Source organism: Puntigrus tetrazona, chromosome 19 (assembly GCF_018831695.1).
Source record: "Puntigrus tetrazona isolate hp1 chromosome 19, ASM1883169v1, whole genome shotgun sequence".
Lineage (NCBI taxonomy): Eukaryota > Metazoa > Chordata > Actinopteri > Cypriniformes > Cyprinidae > Puntigrus > Puntigrus tetrazona.
This window is the reverse complement of record NC_056717.1, coordinates 20,448,287-20,458,286: the sequence shown is the minus strand read 5'-3', so window position 1 is coordinate 20,458,286 and position 10,000 is coordinate 20,448,287. Positions and strand designations below refer to the sequence as shown.

Sequence of the window (10,000 nt, the reverse complement as noted above, 5' to 3'; positions counted from 1 at the left end):
TCCACAGGACATTCTCCCAGAAGCTTTGTGGCTTGTCAACATGTAGTTTGGTATATTCCAGTCTTGCTTTTTTATGATTCGTTTTCAACAATGGTGTCCTCCTTGGTCTTCTCCCATGTAGTCCACTTTGGCTCAAACAACGACGGATGGTGCGATCTGACACTGATGTTCCTTGAGCATGAAGTTCACCTTGAATCTCTTTAGAAGTCTTTCTAGGCTCTTTTGTTACCATTCGGATTATCCGTCTCTTAGATTTGTCATCAATTTTCCTCCCATGCCACGTCCAGGAGGTTGGCTACAGTCCCATGGATCTTAAACTTCTGAATAATATGTGCAACTGTAGTCACAGGAACATCTAGTTGCTTGGAGATGGTCTTATAGCCTTTACCTTTAACATGCTTGTCTATAATTTTCTTTCTGATCTCTTGAGACAACTCTTTCCTTTGCTTCCTCTGGTCCATGTCGAGTGTGGTACACACCATATCACCAAACAACACAGTGATTACCTGGAGCCATATATATAGGCCCAATGGCTGATTACAAGGTTGTAGACACCTGTGATGCTAATTAGTGGACACACCTTGAATTAACATGTCCTTTGGTCACATTATTTTCAGTGTTTTCTAGGGTACCATCATTTTTGTCCATGCCTGTTTCGTGAGTTTATTTTTTTAAATAATTCTGTTGAAGCATGGTTGAAAAACAATGTCTGACTTTCATTGGTTAACATTTATAGAATTTTTATTTATTATTACTTTTGTCAGATAACAGTTATTTCTGTGACCATTGTGACTTTTTCTTTCATTGACCAAAGGGTACCAACAATTTTGTCCACGTCTGTATATATATATATAATACACACATGCATTAATATATTTTAGAAATATATTTATAAAAATATTATATTAAAAATATATATATTAAAAAAAAAAAAAAAAAAAAAAAATATATATATATATATATATATATATATATATATATATATATATATATATAAAATAATTATAGGAGAAAATATATACATGTAAATATTTTCAAATTGTATACTGTATGATTGTGTATTTATGTATACATAATAAATATACACAGAACACACACACATATATATATATATATAATGTAAAAACTTTAATTTTGGATGGGATTAATTACGATTAATCATTTGACCGCACTAATAAAAAAAAATATATATATAAAAATTATTAATAAAACTATGTCTCACTGATACTGTAAAGTTTTTCCAATTTCACTTACGTCCACTTGCACTGTTTTTCATTTTATTGCGTATCAACATAATGTTAAATATAAAATGTCTATTTTTCTTGTGCATTAACTGCACCCAAAGTAGATTATAGTGGACAGTCAGAACTGTTCTACACTGCAGCAAACACACACTGACTCTGATTTTGTTTAGTTTAAATGTGATCTTGTTGGTTTGTGTTGACAGGAGTCTGGGCGTTCATCTGTCTAAAGTTCGATCTCTAACTCTTGATTCCTGGGAGCCGGAACAGCTAAAGGTTTGTCATTCGGCCTGAACAGCCAGCTTTTATTTTTATAAACATCATTATCTAAGCATCCCTCCAAAACCTGGTTACAGCAGCTAGTCATCATTGGTCATTATCAACTATTGAATGCATCTGTGCCAAAGATCAGGCAGCCTTGCCTATATATTAATTTTTATAATTAAAATGTTATTTTACTGTAGTCTTAGATGTTTGTTTTTACTAATCTCAGCTGTGTAATGCGTCTGAGCTTTTATGCTTATTTCTGTTTCGCCATTGGTTGATCGGTTTCTATAACTCCGCCCCCCACAGCTGCTGTGCGTTCTGGGTAATGAAGTCATTAATGGCATTTATGAGCGTAACCCAGCAGATGGACTGCAGAAGCCCAGTTCAGACAGCCCACGGTACGAAACAGAACACGTGTGTTGATATATAAATCCGTCTGAATGTATAAATGATTGTCGTCACTGTCTCTCTCAGGCAGGATAAAGAACAGTGGATCCGGTTTAAGTATGTGGAGAAAAGATTTGTGACACGTGATCCTGATGGTCCTGATGCTGGTGAGTGCATTTATATTGTTTATTTTTAATAAATAGTCTTTTACTATTCTTCTCAATATAAAACATCTCATGCTTTTGATAAATAATTATTTTACATTTTAAAATAATAATTTTAATTTAGAATTATTGTTTTAATTTGATTATTTTGTAAAAATTAAACGCATTAAAAGTATACATTTTATTAATTAATGTTTAACGCACACACATATGTATATGTGTGTGTGTGTATGTGTATATATATATATATATATATATATATATATATATATATATATATATTTATTTATTGTGTGTGTGTGTGTTAGATTATATAATTGCTTTAAGTAAATGTATATGATTATATAATTTTAATAATAAATAATTTAAATCTAACTAGCACTCTATTCTAATTTTTTTTTTTAAAAACTTGCGCCTTTTGGCTTTGCATGCTTAATTTATTCATGCTTGACACTAACTTTTCTAATCTTTTTGTATTCTGTCTGTTTTCTTTTATTATACAATATAAAATAAAATGTGAAAGTACATTAACATGCTTCTTTAGTCACTTTAGTGTCCGCTGAATAACTAAATGTAACAAAGTATGCAATTATAGAATAAAACTCATTAAAATATAAAATACATTTAATTTTAGCATTAAAATATTAATTAATTTTTAAATCTTTTTTTGGGGGAAAAATTTAATGATAATATTTTGTTTTATTACATTTAATTACATTACACATTAAATGAATTAATAATAATGATAATATTCATTATAATAAATTATAATAATTATCTGTCATCATAGAAACAGTAAAGCAGCAGGCCGGTGATAGGCTGTATCAGGCGTCGCTAAGCGGTGATCTTGTTGCCATGGCGACAGCGCTGTCCGAGGGGGCGGAGGTCAACTGGAGTAACCCTGAGCGGGAGGGACGGACGGCTCTGATTGGTTCAGCCATCGGGGTGAGTGACAGCCGAGAGTCAGCGCTAATTAATATGTGTGTAAACACATAACATTGTTGTGTGTGTAAACTACTTCTTTACCGAAGGTGTGTGTGTGTGTGTTTTCTCTGGCAGGGCTCGCTGTTGGCGTGCGAGTATTTGCTGCAGAACGGCGCGAATGTGAACCACAGAGATCAGCACGGACAGGGAGCTCTGCACGCTGCTGCCACCTACGGACACACGGGGTACATCTCGCCATTTTGTACACTCAAGAGGAACGATTCACTCAACTCACAAATCCATTTTCTCATTTCTCATTTCTCAATTCTCATTTTCTGCTTTGTTTGAATGAGAGGCAACCGCTGCATTTTCTTCATCATCATCCAAACAACGACGAGGCGTTCATGCAGCATGAGCAGTTTTTGATCTAAATTAGACTGGAATGGTCTGACTAATGGTCTAAACTATACATAATACACATCTGAACGAAACGGCAGACGAGCTCAATGAGACGCAGATTCACTTTCTGCCAGCAGGTGGCGCTTATGAGCAGCAATGGTAGTGTTTCCATGGTTACGGCATACAGTGTTTCCATGGTTACGGCATACAGTGTTTCCATGGTTACGGCAGACACAGTGTTTCCATGGTTACGGCAGACACAGTGTTTCCATGGTTACGGCAGACAGTGTTTCCATGGTTACGGCAGACAAAGTGTTTCCATGGTTACGGCAGACAAAGTGTTTCCATGGTTACGGGATACAGTGTTTCCTTGATTACCGCCGATACAGTGTTTCCTTGGTTACCGCCGATACAGTGTTTCCTTGGTTACCGCCGATACAATGCTTCCTTGGTTACCGCATTAAACAAAGCAGAGCTGCTTATGAAAACTACTTTTAATTTGATAGAAAAAAACACCCAAAATACAAAGCCTTTACAACTTTCCCATACCAACATATACTGTATAATGAAGTTAAAATAATATTAATAAAAAATTACTACTTTATTGAAGCAGCAGCATAGTCATTTTAAATAGTTAATAAATAAATTAATTGTTATACTATTAATATAATGTTAAAACTAATTTACTGTTAGATAAATAAAACTGTTTAAAATAAAAGTGTTTCCATGGTTACGCGATACAGTGTTTCCATGGTTACAGGATACAGTGTTTTTCATGGTTACGGCAATACAGTGTTTCCATGGTTACCGCTTTAAACAAAGCAGAGCTGCTTATGAAAACTACTTTAATTTGCATCGTTCAGAGGTCAGATATAAAAACCCCACACAAACACACTTTTCTAAAGACATTTATATGAACTGAAGAGTTGAATTGTCACATTTTTATTCGGCTCACAGTCCGTTGTTACATCCCTGTTAAACGAGTAAATCAGTCTGTTTTCACTGGGTGTGATCTTTAATGCTCTTCTGTGATTGGTCGTTTCAGGCAGGTGTGTCTGCTGCTCAAGAGAGGAGCCAATCAGTATGCAGCCGATGAAAAGGGAAACGATCCGCTCAGTATCGCCATGGAAACCGCTTAAGCTGACATTGTCACTTTGTGAGTGAACTTTGTGAGTGTGTTTGTGTGTGCTAGAAATCATAATTAATAGTGTGTGTGTGTGTGTGTGTGTGTGTGTGTTTCAGGTTGAGAATGGCTCGAATGAATGAGGAAATGAGGGATTCAGAGGGATTCTTCGGATCTGTCGGTAAGATGTTATTGATATTTTTAATTCTATAAAAATGTAACAAAACTAAAGAATCATTACCTTACACCTACATTAATACTAAAAAGAGAGATAATAACGGAAAGGAAAAACTATACAAATTATTATAATAATAAAAATAATCAATAATTGCAAAATATAGAATTACATAACATTATTTGAATTGCAAATATTTAAGAATTATTTTTAATACAAATAAAACTGTATTATTATTATTATTATTATTATTATTAATAACAATAAAAGCACAAAATACAAAGCCTTTACAACTTTCCCATACCAACATATACTGTATAATGAAGTTAAAATAATATTAATAATGGAATAAAAATGATAAAATTACTTCTTTGAGGCAGCAGCATAATCATTTTAAATAGTTATATTGAAAATAAATAAATAAATTAACTTATACTATTAATATAATGTTAAAACTAATACTATCATTTAAAAATTTGTAACAAAAAATACTATGTAAATATTTTAATTGAAATAAATTATATTATTTTATATATATATATATATATATATATATATATATATATATATATATATATATATATATATATATATATACACACACACACAATTACATTTGAATATGTAAAATAAATATCATAGTAATAATAAATTAACAAGAAAGTTAGTCATGTTTATCATGATATACCATTTAAAAAGTTTAACTTTTTAGAATTTCTAAAGTTTATTAAAGATATTTCAGATACTCAAAAACAAGAAAAACCTTCACATTTTCACTTTTTCACATCATTCGTGTACAGCCGTAATTATTTAACATTCCAGATTTTCTCATGATCAAATATTAAGCAGAAGAATCTCATAAACCGATCAAAAGTTTTGTTTATAGTGAAACTTTAACTAGCAGCAAGTACACATTCTTCTGGTCTCTTTTCCTCAGGAGACGATGAAACATTCCAGGATATTTTCCGTGATTTCAGTAACATGGCGTCACACGACCCGGAAAGACTCTCTCGCCGTCAGTTCCTCCGCGGCTCTGAGGATGAAGAGCGCGCCGAAGAGGAGAAAAACTAGAGAGAGCTGGAGGTCAGAGGTCAAGTGAGGTCAGAGGTCACGCTGCTGCACTAAGGGACAAGGGGAAAAAAAGCGAAAAAGGGATATCTTAATGTTACATCTAGTTAAAAATCTGCTCTGAATCGCTGTGTGTGTGACGGTTAACACGACTGACGCTCTGTCTTCTGAAGCGTGTGTGTGTGTGTGTGTGTGTGTGTGTGTGTGTGTGTGTGTGTGTGTGTGTGAGAGAGACTCGTTTCATCCACACTGACTGTTCTCTAGGTTTTAGGCATTGCTGTTGGTTTTACTCGAGGCTTTTTATATCGTGCTGCAGTCAAACACGCTTCTACGCTGAACTTTGAAGGACATTCACGCTTACGGAGAACATTTAGGATGCTAAAGTCAACATGAAAGCAAATCTGACCCCGTTTACTTTCTTAATGCGTGTTTCCGGTCTTACTGCAGTGCATGTTCTTCTTTATGCATTAACGTCTTTCATTTTGGCTCACCGATCTGTAATATAGAGACTCTTTTCATTATCCACACCTTCCTTATGGATAAAGTCAAAGCATTTCATGGACTTCATCTTGTTTAATATATTGTGTTACTGATTAATGTGTCTGAAAGTAAAATGGATTGGGAATGCAGTTTCGTGTTGACTTTAAATTCACACTGTATGGAAATAAACACATTAACAGTTAAAGGAATTAATATCATGTGTTACACAATATATTCATATCATTGTTGATGTCTTAAAAGTTTGTGTCTTATTCTAATGAATTAAAAGCTATTTGACTATGAAAGGTATCCGGTGTTGGTTCATTTTTTAAATACACAACCAAAAACTTCACTTTTCGTTGCTGTATGGTCATTTTTATTTATTTTTTTTATCATTTTGAAACGATAGAAAATGATAAATGGCTGAATGTATATGTCGGAGGAGAACATGTTTCACGTTGAGAAAAAAATTAATTTTTAGATTATTAATTATTATTAAAAGAGAGCTTTTATCGACCAAAAATGCGTAATATATTTTCACTTATCTATAATATATTTTACCCCAAAGTAAAAAAACATTAATCGAATAAAAATATATATATTTCTGTATATATAAATAAACACATACATGTAAGAAATGTTATATAATATATATATATATATATATATATATATATATATATATATATATATATATATATATATATATATATATATATATATAATATCGTATTACTGCAAATATGCTTTCTAGATTTATAAAAAGTTAGTTCTAGAGCACGTGCCCGCCGTCTTTGCGAAGCTCCGCCCCTTCGAATGACGACGTTTGTACTGACGTAATATTAAAGCGTCGGCGCGTCCGCACGCATGCGTCTCTGAGCTGCGACACCATTTTAGAGGAAGAAAGGAAAACACGGCCAGTTCTTGACAATCCAGTGATAATATATCAGCGGTTTCACTAACGAGAGCTCATGTGTTTGCGCCGACGAACGGGGACAGATAGGCGCCGCTGATCCGCAGAAGAGCCTGTTCTGGGTTTATTGTTATTGGTTTGTGTGGGTGTGTGAGTGTGTGTGTGTGTGTGTGTGTGTTCGGGAGAAACCGAAGCAGCGCGGTTCTGTTCTCGGTCCAGATGGATGGAGACGAGGAGATCCGCTCAGGTAACCTTACAACAACCACAACGCGCTTCTCTTATCCCGGACTCTTAATATCTCGCGTCCGGGCGCTTAAGGCGGTAATACCGCGGTATTCTGTAAAGTACGCCTTCGTAGCTTGTTGTGCGACTACAGTAAACACGCATTTACCATAGAATTGTTCCGTTTCGTTTTGTGCATGAGTACACCACGTATTTTTGCATTTAATACAGCAACAACATGGTATTATATTGGTGTTAGACTGTAGTAAACATGCATTATCATATCATTCGGTTACCATAGTGTGTTCATGTTTTGTTTTGTTAGACAAGTGCATGTTAATACCACGTTTTTGGTCATTTGTGCTGTTTAAGTGGTGCACCTTGGTGTAGGAGTATGCTATGAATGGCCATATAGTGCATTAAAGTACCAATACTCTGGATTTGTATTCGTTCAGATGATGGCAGTGCCACTCCGGTTCAGGACGAGCAGGAGGATGCCAGACCCGAATCACGACAGTCTGAGGTCGGTCCGATGATTTGGGTTTAGTGCTGGGCTCCAAGAAAGTCAAATCTGCTGAAAACGTGTCGGTCATTAGGCTTGGAGATTTGGAGAACCGTAGCACTGCGTCACTGTCTTTGCAATGGATGTGAATGGGTGCCATCGGCACGAGAGTCCGGAGAGCCGATTAAAAGCATCGAAGCACTTCAGTCCATCAGTCTGGAGAAGACGAAAGCTGAATAAATAAAGCATTAAGATGCTTTTAATTCAAATATGGCTTCGTGGCGCTTCTTCAAGTGAAAAAGTAGAATCAGGAGAGAGCTCTGCAGCGTTTCCAAGTCAAAACTGCTTTGAACTTGCAGTTTATTATGCTTTATAAATTTGGATTTTAGTAAAAAAAGTTTGTTTTTAGCCCATTTGGGCTCTTATGCTGACGGCACCCATTCACATCCATTGCTGAGACATTGCTGCATTTCTCCAAATCTGATGAAGAAACGAACTCTGACCCGAGCGCGAGTTAAACATAGTTTTTCTGTGCTCTTGCAGGATGAGGGCAGCGATAACGAGGACGCCCGGAGGTCCGAGAACGCAGACAGCGGCTCTGATCACGAGGCTCGCGGAGCGGGAGACGGGAGCGATTCGGAGCCGGAGCCGCCGCGGCCCACGAACAGCGACGAGGACGAGGAGGGCCGCTCTCCTGCCAAGCGAAGAGCGAGCGCCTCTGACGTAGAGGAGGACGAGGAGGAGAAACCTCACCCGGCCAGCGACTCGGAGCAGGAGGAGACCAAGAGACGCAGCCCCAAATCGGACGAGGCCAGCGATTCAGACGAGGACAAACCCAAACAGAAAACTGTGAGAGACTCTGATGCAGAAGAGGAGGAGGAGGAGGAGGAGGGAGGGAGGAAGGAGGGGAAGTGGAAAGCTGTGATGAACTCAGACAGTGAGGATGAGGACGAGACCTTGAAACAGGAAGCAGGAAGTGATGAGGACGAAGGGCCTAAACGACGGGCTCTGGCCAGTGACGACGATGAGGATGATGACGATGAGAAGCCTGGTATGTTTATTTACTCAGAAATGACTAAGTATTATATAATTCTAAATGTTTAATTTTAATTAAGTTGGGAAAAAGGAAAATAATAATTAAAAATATAATATTAAAAACAATTATACATTAATATTTATTATTAGGTTTTTTATGTAATTGTGATTTTAATAATTATATAAACTTTTTTATTTATATATATATATATATATATATATATATATATATATATATATATATATATATATATATATATATATATATATATATATATATATATATATATATTACTTATTATAATACTTTATAATATATTATATATTATAATACTTATAAATTATATTTTTATATATAGATGTATAATTGTTGTTGTTTTTATTTTTGTTATTATATTTTAATGCAATTTGTGATTTTGAGAATTATATAAATTCTGCATTTTAATTTTAATACTTAATTGCAATTATTACTATTATAATATGCTGTTGTTCACTGTAATATATGATGCTATATACAATTATGTTCTTATAAATAGAACTTTTGATCGATTTTATTATTGTCATAGTGGTGCAATTATATTTGTAGTTCATGTATTTTTACAAATGGGCTCTTATATTTGTATTCTGTAATATTTATAAATAACAATTATATTACTATTCTTGTTTTTAGTAACAATGTTCTTTACTATGTATGGTTATTTATCTATTAGTATTGTTTATATTTTATAATTCAACTATTAAGTAGTAAATATGTTGCTTTTATAATAATATTATAATTATATATTTATTATGTGGTTTGTAATATTATATTACTGTTATTATTTGTTATATATTATTTTAATTTAGTTCCACTATTAAAATGATCATAATAATAATACATTTTACTGTATAAATGAAACTTTTTTTTTTTTTTTTTTTTTTTTTTTTTTTTTGTGAATTCTCTATCAGTGAAGAGAAAGAAGGCTGTTCTGTCAGACAGTGATGAAGATGAGGATAAAGGTATGGTTGCGGTTTGTCATTAACACCGCTGTGTATTACCTGATGATGATGATGATGATGATGGTGCTTGTGTCTCTGAAGAGGTGAAGAAGAGCAGGCTG

At 34.3% G+C, this 10,000-nt stretch overlaps 2 pseudogenes; both read left to right on the top strand.

Moving 5' to 3' along the window:
- Positions 1 to 6,537, top strand: part of LOC122323931 — a 16,955-nt pseudogene extending 10,418 nt beyond the window's left edge.
- A 551-nt stretch (positions 6,538 to 7,088) lies between these two features.
- The window catches only part of LOC122323338, a 10,292-nt pseudogene continuing 7,380 nt past the window's right edge, over positions 7,089 to 10,000 (top strand).